The sequence below is a fragment of the Hetaerina americana genome, unplaced genomic scaffold, assembly GCF_022747635.1.
Source record: "Hetaerina americana unplaced genomic scaffold, ioHetAmer1.1.p SCAF_3, whole genome shotgun sequence".
In the NCBI taxonomy this organism is placed as follows: domain Eukaryota; kingdom Metazoa; phylum Arthropoda; class Insecta; order Odonata; family Calopterygidae; genus Hetaerina; species Hetaerina americana.
In genome coordinates, this window is record NW_027286874.1 from 78,939,247 (window position 1) to 78,953,143 (window position 13,897).

A 13,897-nucleotide genomic window follows, 5' to 3' on the forward strand; every position below is an offset into this window, starting at 1 on the left:
TGAAATCAATAATAACCGAAAAGTATTTTGCCAGAACAATAATTTAAATTGTCTTCATAAATAAATCGGCAAAGAAGTTTACTATTTCTAATGGACTAACCTTCCTCAGGGAATAGGTGGGTTTTATATTTCATTCATCGCCGAGGTTCATTTGTTGTTGCATAAAACTTGGCCATGAATTCGGCGAATTAAAAATAACTCTGAGCCTATGTGAAAAAAATGTCTTATTTTCACCTTGAAATGCTTAATTAAAAATTTTTAATAATGATGCAAAAGTTAAATAAAGAGCCCTTCTAGTTTCTTCAGCCAATATTTCTCCTCTCATCTATGAACTTCGTAAAATAGGACAAAATTCATCAATGTTTTTAAAAAACTTGACCTAATAACGGGTTTTACAGTCTTATTTCGGAGGATATGGAACGTTTTTTCCGTTATGCCCATCTCCAATTTGGCAATATATACACTAGGCCCCATTAATATGTTGCTCGAATGAAAGTTTTGAAAGGATTTAGCAATTCAACTTTTCTTTGCAAATAGGTAAGACAGGTGCCATCGTATTTGAGGCCTCAAGACGATCACCAAGGTACATATAATGTTAAAAATGGTCAAGCTATTGGCTTTAAATAGCTAAACCACTTTGGGATATTGTTATCACTGTTATGAATAATAATGCATTTATATATAAAACATAGAATTAAAAACGAGTGAGAACACGATAACCAGAAAGCTGTGGAAAGTTACTCATTTCTTCAGAAAATTAACTCTAATTCATATCAGTAGTTGTGGACAAAATAAAATTAAACAAATTCTTTTAGGCCTAGCATGTTAAAAATAAAAGTAACTTAATTTTCCCTAATTAAATCAACTATTTTTTCATTTCTTATGCAATTCAGAAAAAGCTATTCATAAGTATTCATCTCCGAATGAAGAAATAAATTGACATTTATTTTGACACCATTTAATTGATCAAAATTACTTATTTATTAAAATATCATAGATCTTCGGTGGAGAAACGTTTCGTGTACGTACAAAGTAGTGACGTCAGAGAAAACTTACTCGCCTGAGGTCCTTTTTGACCTAATATTATTCTCTGTCCGATTTTGTGGAAGAAAACAGCTGTCTCAAAATTGGGAGGGCAGGATCTAGATTAGGACTCATTAGTAAGAATGATTATCATGCGCACAATGTCGGTCTATGTTTGGCAATAAATATCACAGCCCGATCCAGTGCGTCGATTTCTGCAGGAACTACTTCCATTTTATTCGTTGCAATCTGACTATAATATGAATCTAAGTGAAGGAATTAAAAGTTCTATCGGCAGGTTTGGGAAGGCGGGGACGTGAGAGGAGAAAGAAAGTTCTGGTTGCGTTTACAACTGAATGAGTATGGTGTCCAAAGTAGCACTATCATAAAATACAGGAAAATTTTCATGCACGACTCCTTCATTATTAAAAAGAATATTTTTACGTACAATGTGTCATATGGTGGTTTTCAAATTGAATATAATGTATTTCAACGAATGTGGAATCTCAGGCACGTGAGTTAGACCTTGAATGCATAACAGGGTCCAATTGTTATCTCCACCTGTCAAATCTGGATAAAAGTATATTCAAGCACAATAACCAAATATCTAAATATCAGCCAAAAGAATGTGTTCAATGCGTAGTAATTTTTCAGATTAGAAATATCTCTGCCAGGTTAAGTCAACTGAAAATCTGAAATACATCTCCTAGAACTTTTTACGTAAATGCCGGAATGAAATTTTGTTAGGTGGACGTAACGTAAAAATCAACCATTATTTCAGAATTGTAACTTTATAGCATATAAGAGATGTTAAAATAAAATGTGATTTCAGTGTAGCGCTTTGACAGGCTGTGTCATTGCCCAAAAATGCCCACAGATGCTCTGAATAATGCAATTTCTTGGATTTGCTTGAATAACTAAATATAAATGGCGAGAGTCAACATCATCCAAAAAAGTAAAATTTGTAATAGATTTTCTCTTGTTCACAATCAGTGACGCGGATTACCGTACCTAATATAACATTTCTATCTTCTAAACGACAAATAAAAAATTACTTAAGGCCCATTATAAGCATAAGTTTTCCCCTCTCCTCATTTTAATGATCATTTGCACGCTTGTCAAAAGTATTTGCATGAAAATCTCATGGAGGTTTACTCAGTTCCATTGAATTTATCACGAGAATTCACTTTGAACTCCCGAGGAAGATGGTTGGATGCTTGAAGAGACGAAGGAAAAAATTTGAATCACGAAGTACTTACGTAAAGAGCTTCCCGAGAAGCAGAGTAAATATTTCAAGTGGTGAACTGAATCACCAGATAGCACAAGACATGCACTTGCGCATTTATTGGTCAACATGATCCGGTCAATATGATGGCGTTGTTTGTACTGTATCCCGGTGGCCTGTTTACATGAAACTCGATGCTGAAAAAACCCCTATGTAATTCCCAAGGGTGGCCAAAGACCAACCAAGATTGGTAGCGCCAAAGATCACGATAAAAAATGCACATGAAACATCAAAGCCAAACTATTAAAGTGCTGCTCTGATCTCCAACGGACTCGCGAAAATTGAAAACTGCCTGAGAATGCATTAAACATTTAGTGCAACGACCCCTGAAATTTTCAGGCCCCTGCTGAATCATGTAAGGTGGCCAGAAATTTCGATTTAACAGCGCCACCGACAGTGAAACATAAAGAAAACCATTTAGAAAATGAGCTAGCTCACGACGAAGCTGTCACTACTACGAGGATCATAGCGGCAGGGTCTTCTCAAAACGCATGCGTGGCAATGCAAATTTCACTACCAAGGTGAAACAACAACACGGAGAAGTCGGCAAGACCTAAACTCGCTCCTATGGCCCAGGCGGGAGGAAGAAACAGTGAGCTATAGAATGAATTTTCTTCACAGTTTTCTTTCTATCTCCTGGATGAAGACCGACGATATAGAGGACGGAGGAGGCAAAGTGGCGCCAAGCCTCCTATTGTATGTGTGATTTAAAAATCACATCAACGATGCAGAAAAAGTGTGCCCTCGACAATTTCCTCTCGTTCTCTACCCGGTTCTTTTTCACAAAACCACTTCCGCTCTTCGTCCTTTGGCCATTACGTCCTTCCCATTCCCTTCCCCTTGACCTATGAGAGAGCCCTCCACCACGACTCCTTCGCCCGCCCACTCCTCGCCTCCTCCGCGACACACCTCTCCCCCACGCCTCCTCCTCCCGGCTCGAGAGGGTAAATCTTTCCTCCCTCTTCTCCTCCTCTTCTTCCGCCTTCCTGATAACCACCTTCCCCATGACGCCAACATGAGGTTTCCTCATGAAATGTGTGCGGGACGAGAGAGGCGGAAAAAATAAACTCACGCTCGCCACTTACTATTCCGCGGGTACACCGGTGGCTGCCGTGTTAATGCAGCCCCCCCCCCTTTCCACTCACCATTACCACCATTTCCCCTCCCTCACCTTTTCCAGCACCATACAACCATGTGTCGATGAAGGAATTCTAACTCACCGGCCCCTAAATTATATGATGATTTCTATTATGACTATATGTCTATATATATTGATGATTATATGACTATAATTGATTATATGATTATATGACTATCGATGATTATATGACTATATATATTGCTATTCAATTCAATCATTTTCTCAGCTTATGAATGAAAAAATCATTTCTCTCCACTGCCATACTTATTCGCAACACTTATTTCTATAGTGAAATGCTTTATGAATGAATTATTAACGGGAATTATTGACTAAACATTGCAGATAACTTAGAAATCACGAATTCAATCGCTTTAGTCCAGAATGAAGAAGTGGGCAGGCAACTTTTTATTTCATAAATGGACGTTTCAAAACTAATTCGACATACACACCTGTGCACAAGGTCACGACATATATCAATCTACAGACGAGTTTTATCGATATGGTGACGTGTGCCGACTTCACTTATTCTGGGAGAATCCCTGCGAATGAATTTCCAGTGATTATTCAATATTAATTTGTAGTCTACCGTTTAAGGTAGGTTTTGGATGGAATTATACGGAAAATTGCTATATTTTTCAGCCTCATCTAAAAAGAAAAACTGAAAGGGTAGAATACAATAAAACCCTTCAACTAGCATACTTTCTTCCTCCATCCATTCCGTTCAATATGCCTATCCTATTCCAACCCTTCCCTTTCTTGCCTAATATTCTTATCCCACTATCGTAGTCTTCAGCATTCCACCGACAATTAAAATGCTTGCATCCCTCTTTCCCACCTTCTTTGGATTTCTTGCATTTACAATTCCAACATCTCCTATCCCCAATCTTCCCCGACAATGCATAATATATCTGTAATTACTTTCCTTTCCGCCAGTTTTACATTTTTAATCATTCTCCATACCCATATCTCAAAAGTCTTCCATCTAAGCTTAGCCTAACTTTTCAACAACCAAGTTTCTGTGCCCACATTCTACAAAAATGTTTTCGCTAGACTTTTCTTAACAGTCTTACTCATCACCATTGTCATCAAACTTTTCCTACTTGTAAAAGTTTCTTTGCCTAATGCAATTCTTCTTCTCGCATATCCCTACTACTTTGATTATCTTGTGCATGTAAAATATATTGTATGATAATAAATTTTACAAAATAAATTGTACAGCACAACCCCATCGTCCAAAAGTGCTTATTCGGAATAATGATTAGTAAAAAAGAAATATCAGTTTTTTTAATATAAGCGTGTATTTTTGAATTATATTTTCAAAAACAGTATTACATTACTATTATCATAATTCTTTGGCAATAAATTTACGTTTTAAAAGTAGAAATGTTCTCAATTGTCCATGGCCTAAACAATGCATCATTTTATCCACCTTTCAAATCTACACTCAAGAGCTAGTTTTGTTAAACGTTAGGCATAGCAATTCGCCTGTTGTGTAAGTTGCATTTAACGTAGCATGGTCCATTATTTCAAAAAATAATTCCCTCCTTGCTTCCTATACTTAAGATACACACGTGGAAAAATTTTAAGCGAAATATATGTAATAATTACTGGGAATTATTTTCGAAATTGAGCAACGACCAGCTAAATACCATAATTACCGTAAGTGACCACAACAACTGAACAACTTATTTCTATTGATTCTTTGCAAATGTACTCCTATTTGTAACACAATGCACAATGCTTATATATTCATAAATTAAAGAATGTTGAAACCAAAGAATTTCTAAACTTTAATAGAAGTACCTATCCCATATAAAATCGGAATTTACAGATCTCACAAATCAGTCAGTGTGCCCGTTTAAATTCGAAACAACTGTAAACAATCAAAGGTGGTATAAATAGATGAGGGTAGAAAATAACTAATTTCAAGCCCAATGGGGAGTGAAATTCGCACATCAGGGAGGGGACCAATTTCTTCTTCTGTGCTGCCTGTAGTTTCCCAGAAAGGTCTGGTATTCGAAAAGTCACTCAGGTTGAGTGAATCTGAGACGTTACCCGGGATCGAACAACCGTGGTCCGGTCAGTTGTCGAGGACTCCGCCCCTGGTTCGCACTAAGAAACATTTATTTAGCAATTCAATTTTTTTGAGTGCTGTAGGGAGTTTCTTTCTAAAATATTATGAAATTCAGCACAATGGAAATGGCATCTCATCGCATTCCAAGGGATAAGGATAAATTATCCCTTGGTTATTAATTGCAAATCAACTTGCTCTATAAATTAGTAAAATAATATTACGTATTAGACCTTTATTGCCCAAAATGGTTCAGTTATACACAAATTTGGCTATAACCAAGTGTTCATCCGAAGTTAAAAGAAACACGCAGCATGTTTTATTTTCCAGCGTATACAATTTAATTTTCATAAATGAAGTAAATATTCATTTTAATTGAAAAATTGAAGGTACCTAGTTCAAAACCAATGTATACCAACATTGTAATTATGTAGGAAGGACCGAATGGAAAAAAATTCTGAATGCAGTTGCAGTACGTACTTGTGGGTAGATAGTAGAGAGATATAAAGCAATTCAAAGACTCATATGCTCTGCTTTTCCCTTGCGCTACATATGGTACCTGTAGAGAATCTAGATTGGAAACAAATAATTTACAGGTACATTCCTAAAAGACAAGGAACTAGAAGACAAATTTACCTTTAATTAAGCAGTAAAAAGACTCTAATCCACATGATGGGCTTTGAATGCGCATTTCTTGAATTAAAAGTACTTAAAAATTAAAAAAAGATGAGATACTGAACGTACAAAAGAAATATTTACTAAATATCCTCAAGTAACCGATTTACTGTATTCGGGAATAAATGCATTCGGCGTCACTCCCCCGCATTTTTTGGTCCATATTACAGACCACATTTGCACTTCGACTCTTAAGGAGGCTCAGTGAGGAAACGCCTTTGGAAAAATCAATGCATCCACTTGATGGAGCACTACTAAACACTAGATATTAATCCTATCATAATACTATGAAGGAAAAGGTATCTACTAGGTGTTACAATCCCTTGGAGAGAGAAACACCTCTCTCTCTCTCATAGAATTCACATAACCATCTGAGCAAATATGTTTACTTCTGATTAGTAATGCAAGTTTTACCCCACTCTACTTTTATCTTCATGATATGCATATATAATATAATGTCGTGAATTGAAGATTCAAAAAACATATACTTCAAAGTTTGGAAAGAGTCTAAATTTAACAATTAATGTCAAGACTAAGTGCTTTGGTTTTTAGGACGATACGCCTATATTAAGGGCAGAAAGTGTTACAAAAAAATAAACCATTTTTGTTGTATACATTATTATCGTGTTAAGAAATCCATTAATTTTGATATTTAAAATAATGTTGAAGGATGGAAAGGTATAATGCTCATTAACCAACGAGAGCACTCGCTGCCAGGTTGTCAACATACATAAGAGATTAAACACAAAACAACTATAGCTGAAAAATTAAGAGTACCTCACCAATAGATATAATCTCTCCATAAATTCCTCTAGGTTTATTTTGTAAATTCCTCTAAAATCTTACAACCAAGCGGAAAGTGTGTGTTCAAATGTAAGATGCATTGTTATTTTATGAATCTACGTATAACGAATTTATATATTTTGTGCGTGTATTAAAAATAAACGGAGGAAGCAACTATGATAAAAACACAGCTGAAATTGAAGGCAACAATGAGTTGATATTGAGGGATTATGATGATATGTAATGTCAAATTTCCGTAAGAGGGTCATCTGCCCAAAAGAAGAGATAATACCGTAATTTTGCAAATGCGAGAGAATTAAAACACGTGAAACGCCATAAAAATGACATGAAGAAAAAGAAAGTAATAGAAAACGAAAGCCGTAAGTGGAAAATAAAATACATGATTGCGCAAGTTTGAATTGTTGTCATTAAGAGACTTCTTGCGTGGAAAAATATTGATCCAAAAAAAACGTGAATACTATTGAGTGCTTACTGTTTTGACAGCTAAGGTTAATTAAGAAAACTTCAATTAGGTGACACAACATCTATGCCTGGGGGATCGGAATAGCAGTTTTTTCAAGGTGCTGTAAGAGCTAATAACATATTTCATCGATTATTCAAACTGAAAAAATCCATTACTTAGAAAAACAGCCCCCACGTTCGAGATCGGATTTAATTCCTTATCCTTTTGGCCAGCCGGGGAATGTGGGGCAGAAAATCGGAAAAACTTTTAAGGCTGCTTTTGTCAACTTAGTCTTTTGTAGAAATAGTAAATCATTATAATGATTTCAGGAGCCCAATCGCCATGATTAGCTATAAAATTTACTTAATAAACCTAAAAACGATCATTCCTATACAAGTATTTATAGTGAGATCTCAAAAGGATAGTTTTATTCATTTATTTATTTATTTATCGACTTAATTTGGCGGTGTTGAGACTAATAGTCCCTTCTTCCACCTAATCCTACATTACAGACATTATATTGCAGACAATCACATACAACCAAGCCCTTGATGGAGGGAAATCCACCTAGGTGGGGTTCGAACCCGCGACCTTTGTTGGGAGTTAGTTGGGAGAATCAATAAGAAGATTGGCCGAAGATCCATGCGCTGGCTAAGCGCAGCAAAATATTTGAAATGAGGCGTATATGTAAAGTTCCATCCAAGGATACCTTGAGATAGTACCAATTAGGAGCAAGTAAGTGTGCCTCCATATTTCGAGTTTTCTAAATTTGAACAAAAACAAAATTTGTTTCTTTGCATATCAATAAAATTGGGGACAAGATTTATCGACTTCTGTCATATCAAGGGTTTCTGCATGTTAAATATTTATAACATTAAAATGTTTGACCAATTTTTGACCAAGCTGATGTAGCGCACTTGTACTATTTAGATGTGAGCAGTGTCTCCAATCAACATTCATTCATGGACCAATCACTCCTTACTCTATCTCTCCTATTTTTACCGAAAACACTTCTAAAATACAAAATGTAATTTATATATTGCTGAATTAAACTCCACAAATGGTATTAGCCATCTTCCACCTCCCCTAATAACTGTTACTATCACTAAATAATCTCCGAACGCATACCAAGCCCTTCTGAATTATTCTCAAATCCTGCCTCTTAACCTGCGCCGGGACCGGTAGGCAACTTCAAAGCACCTGACTCAAATATTGTCCAATCTAGCTAAAACAGTTTTACGGACTGACATGCCAGAGTGACGTAGAAATCTTAAGATTTTTTTACTCCCCTGACATATTTTTCTCCACCCAAAGAGTATTCCATGCTACGAATGTAATCAGCGCGGAGGAAATTTTGCGCAATTTTCTATGCCCGGTCATATTTCTTAGGTAGCTTCCTACCCACTTTTGGCATTATTTTCATAATTTACGGATAAAAAAATGCATAATTTATCAATTCTATAGAGAAATTTCATTTCAATGGATAAACCAAGCATTTTACTTTCTAAGAGAAATTTTCCGAAGCATATAGTATAAGCTCAAATACATAAAAATGTTTCCATTGAAAATGTTTTAAGGCAATTAAATGTATGCCATTTAGCTAACATAATTTCAGGCATAACATGGTGGAAATCCTTTATGATGAAAGAAGACACTTTGTTTTTTAAAAGTAGAATACTTTTATGACGACCTAGTCACAGCATAACATCTTCAGGTCTGAAGATGTTACGATGTAAAAAAACCTAGGTAGTAATTAAAATATTCTATGATGAAAAGCAAAGTGTTTTCTTTCACTATGCATGTCGTTTGTTGATGTTCTGACTATGTAATCACTATTTCCTATGTATAGCGCCGATTATAAACTTACTGGCGATCATTTTTGTTATATTTTGTCATGTTGTCCTCATGTGTAGCATTTATAATGCTTTGACTTGGTTTTATAATCACATTTCTTTCAAAAAGAAATTGAATTTGGAATAAAAGCATTTTTGTATGATTTATGTCCATGAATTGAAACTCTTTGTAACGAAAATTCTTTCTTTATTAACAGTGCATTAATATGTTAATTACACCAAAACAATCATTTTTTATTATTTTTGGATGATCGCGACTGTCTTATTACTATTTGGAATAAACAGGTAATTTGGCAGCCCAAAAAATAGGACCGATTAGTAAGGCTGATTATGATCCCTATTTGAAAACTATGGGAAGATTTCCCTCTCGACTCTGAGGTCATGTAATAAAGGTAACAATTGACTTTGAAGCCCATTGGTTTACATGTATTCCAAGTAAAACAATAGGGTTGCTAATGAAGCCAGAAAATCGAGCCTCCTTTTCTGGATTTCGAATCTGCTTTCATGGTGTGTAAACCTACTAAGATGGGCGTCGTAATCTTTAATAACCCTCATCCCTCGAAAGAACAGAATAATTAAGTACTTTCCCTCTCAACTCAAGCTCAATATGACTTCTCGTACATTCTCTAAACGACCAAATTATCCCCTCCAATTTAATTTAGCCTATTCACGAGCCAAAGGATTCAGAACGGTATTTAAAATGGAAATTTACCCTTAGTATCTTCCCAAGAGTGACTATTCCTAAGTGAATATTTCATCAGAATCAGGAATATACTCATAAAAAAACACGGCGTTAGTTGAAAAAATAAATTAAAATAATTTATTAAAATAGCATTCATTGGGGATGGATGTAATATTCTTTGAATTAGTGTTTCGCCTCTTCAAGTGTGTAATAGCAGCTTCAAAAGTAATCAAAGACTTTCAAGTGTATAACTGTTTTATTATGATACAGTTCTGCATTAAAAAGAAGCAAATCGAATGTAATTTTAATGCCATTTATTTCAATACCGATTCTTTGAATAGCATAGCTAACTAGGAGGCAAGAATTTTAGGTAACAAAAGATTCCATTGCTGTCGCATACGTGTGCATTCTCATTTCATGAATTACAATTCTCGACATGTCTCCATTATACCGTATATTCAAATGAAAATATTATGTTGAAATTAATTACGAAATCACAACTAATATAAATCGTATTTTGTTTGTGGGAATATTAATGCTTAATCCTCTCTTCGTGATTCCAAATAAAGGAAGCCGGATTTTTAATTCTCTAAATTTTTCAATTTTCTCGTAACATTATTGCAACAAAATTTTATCCGTTACTTGAAGGTCGGTTTAGGCTCTTTTAGTTGTAATTAAACATATTTTGACTGCGTTATGATATGGGGCTGTAACCCGCACAATTACTCATGAACCTCTTAAAAACAAGGGGATCAAATTCCAAAGAAACTGCGGGAGATGCCGCAACAGTAACTTTTAACAGAGTCATCCGCTAATGTGCATTTCAATGCAACAATTTCAGAGTGTAAAATCATTCGCCTTGACTGGGATTCGAACCCAGATCCCTCAATATCCGGTCGAGTGCTTGCAGAGTTTAAGAGGACGCCTCGATAGCTTACCTGGCTAAAGCACTCGACCGGATATTGAGGGATCTGGGTTCGAATCCCAGTCAAGGCGAATGAATTTTATACTCTGAAATTGTTGCATAGAAGGAGAATATATAAGTAAAATTTATTGAAAGGTTACAAAAGATAATAACATAATGAGATAAATCACGTAGGAACGTTTAGCCCCGCTGAGTACACGTGAGTAGTTCCAGTAGTATTTGCTAAAATTCTAAGTTAGACCCCACTAACTCACATACAGACCTAATAACTTATGGTTAATAAAGGTGGAAAAATAAGACTAAGGCATGACATAGCATATTAGAACTAATCAGCTCGTAAAAACAAAAATTAACGAGTCAATAGTTGCTATCGTGGAAAACTCTTTTGATTGAGTAGAGGGGTAATTGTATTCAGCATTGAAAATAATGCACTAAATGTAATTGGGACTTTGGGGGTGAATTGGGGTGAAAATACAGCTAAGGATTCCTACTGCATAGTAGCTGGAACGTATTTAGTGATGAACGAAAGTATCCCTGAATAATGATTCACTGCCACCCAAATTTGTTAACCCCATAAGATGTCATTTTCGTTTTTACAACAAATTACTCGTAAACTAAATAGAGTATAGAGTAAACTGTCATTTTATTAAAAGCGTGCAAAATTGTTAATCAATTAATTGATTAAATGTCCTTGAAATGTAAATAAAGGGCCAAAAATTGAATTCGCTAACATGAGAATCTCATAATGAGCCCTAAAAGTGCCCAAAGAGACTCTAAGTCAGAACGACTCAGGAAGGTGTGTAACAATATGTTATATTAAGTGCTATTTTCATGTATTTTTCCCGTCATTCTTAATTTCATATGATTATGTAGCAATATTTCTGCAATAATTGTAATTTTCTTTCACTTAAAAAAAACAGCAAGGGGCAATGAAATGCATCTCTTATTTAATTTGTTTATAACCTTTAATTCAATCCCGATAATAGCAATTTGGGTACCATTTATTTTTTAGAAAGCATCAAGTTTTTAGGCATATGCAATTAACTTCAAAATAATGTAGAACAAATGAAATACAACCGATTTTAAAGGTCAAAAAATTATATAAGGAACATGTTCAGACATTAATTCATTGAGATGGTTAGCCACTTTAAAAGTTGATATAGTAGTGGATACTGAAATGGATGGCCAACTGAGCCGGTAATTTATAAATACTTCTTTGTTTTGAACAGAAATCGCAGGTGTTGCGACTTCTGAAGGAGGATCTTGCAAATTAATAGCCTGTAACTTAGTGGCGAGTACACTGAGATTTCAAAATAAAAAGGGAGAAAGGTGGTGGAATTAAAACAAATTAACAAAGCCCACATAGAATATTATTGCTTTCAAGACTGTTATATAATTGTCAGCCCTGTACAATAAATGTCATCAACATCCTGTCAGAAGGAATATTGCTTGCAAGACAACCTATTAAAAAACTATTAATCATTTGGTACTAAGTCTGATAATGACTCATCATTACGGGTTATCAATTCGAACATTGGTTTGTAGCGGCTTTCCAGACTACTTTTTTCTCTGCCAATTGCTTCATTCCCTCATAGCTCCTAACACGGACGCTTGCAATCATCTACCTCTCGTTCACTCTAGGTCTTCCTAAGGAAATCTTCCCCTCCAATATTCCATCAGTTACGACATCGAGTAAACTACTGCACCTCAGGATGTGACCAAACAATTTCCATCTTTTCCTTGCAAGTATCTTGCTGCGCCTTCACCTAATCTTTGAACTGTCTTCATTTTTTAATCTCTCTATCCATTTTATTTTCAATATTCTTCTCTATCACCATATTTTAATCTTCTCCAATATTCTTTTTTTACTGGTCCGATCTTCCAAACCTCACATCCTTAAAAATGTAGACTCTAATGATTAAAACAGACGTACTCGGCGACACTATTATTATTTATTTAGAAAGGCATTTCTCAATAGAGGGACAACCAGTCTTATGAATTCACACAAAAAAGCAAAGGATCACAACGGAGATTAATCTAAAAAAAATTACCGAAACGCAAATATAACACAACTAGAGATAATAAGGAAATTGAACAAATCCGTTCAAATGTCATTTCATTGTTTTTTCCATAATTTTGTTGATTCGTTTCTGATCATAAATTATTTTTTTAGTTGCGTAATTAATAATTGCCCATCTTTAATTTTGATTTTTTTGTAATAAGCTTTCCTTACAATAATTTATCAATTCTAAGAAATTTGTTTTTGTTTCACTGATCATTAATCGATGAGCGATACACAAATAACATATTTCGCACACTACTACGACACATAGGCGGTGCCATTACGTTGAAATTCAAACAAATAATTTACAAATCAGGTGGAGTATTTTTTACGTGGAAAAAATTTTAAAAATAAACCATTCTTTTCCAAGTCACTCCCAAGCTCCGACCCAATGGCTTGCTGAACCCCTGCTAACCTCCAATCCCTCCTTAGACCGATTACCTATTTTTTTTGCTTTCGCCGCTTTTCGTTACCTCCTGCGCTAAAATGCCGTACGCGAGGACAACGTTCTCCCGGCTGCAGCTAAGCGCCCGCCCGCGAATCCCCCCTTGATCGACCCCTCCCACTATCATGCTGCTTCCCTCCCTTGCGCCTGGAATTGGCGATATTGAATGAAGTATCGATGTGTATGAATGCGATATTTTATTAACTGAAGGTATCCTTAATATCAAAAACGCTTTATTCGATGCAATTAATTTTACTGGTACAGCTTACACGGGACATTAAAATTAACGAATAACTTCCTTATCACTCACGGGATTACGTCCTCTACCAGGAGACCATAAACATTCTCAGTAAATAAATTTGCTTGAAAATTCGCATGCAATATATTACTGTGGCATGGATACCCTGAGGTCTTCTGTAATACTTTCGCATTTTGCAAGACTTTTTTTCGTCCTCAATTTTAACAATCATTTTTGTAAATTTTAAGTGT